The sequence below is a fragment of the Penaeus monodon genome, chromosome 29 (assembly GCF_015228065.2).
Source record: "Penaeus monodon isolate SGIC_2016 chromosome 29, NSTDA_Pmon_1, whole genome shotgun sequence".
Classification (NCBI taxonomy): domain Eukaryota; kingdom Metazoa; phylum Arthropoda; class Malacostraca; order Decapoda; family Penaeidae; genus Penaeus; species Penaeus monodon.
This window is the reverse complement of record NC_051414.1, coordinates 33,801,445-33,801,805: the sequence shown is the minus strand read 5'-3', so window position 1 is coordinate 33,801,805 and position 361 is coordinate 33,801,445.

Below are 361 nucleotides of genomic sequence, written 5' to 3'. Positions count from 1 at the left end.
GAAAGCATTTACGCTAAACTTTTTCCATAGTAATCATAGCGCCTGCATTAAGAGCCTCACTTGTTTCAGTTTAAACTTCCTCTCGACGGTTTCTTGGCCAGATAGGGAGGAAGAAAATTAGGCTTTTTTAACGGTGACTAAATTAAATGACTCTATGACCGGCGATATGTTATTTAATTGTGGATAAAACATTTCAGAAGCAGGAAAAAAGTGACGATTCCTGTGAAATTGGCCTCCTTTTCAAGTGCACTGACTAAAATGCAATCTTGGAATATGCCGTTTATTACTACCCCCAAATAGTTCAGGTTTCCTTCAACGTCGCTCTGCTTGTGTGAGATTATTTCGTATATATTTTCAAACC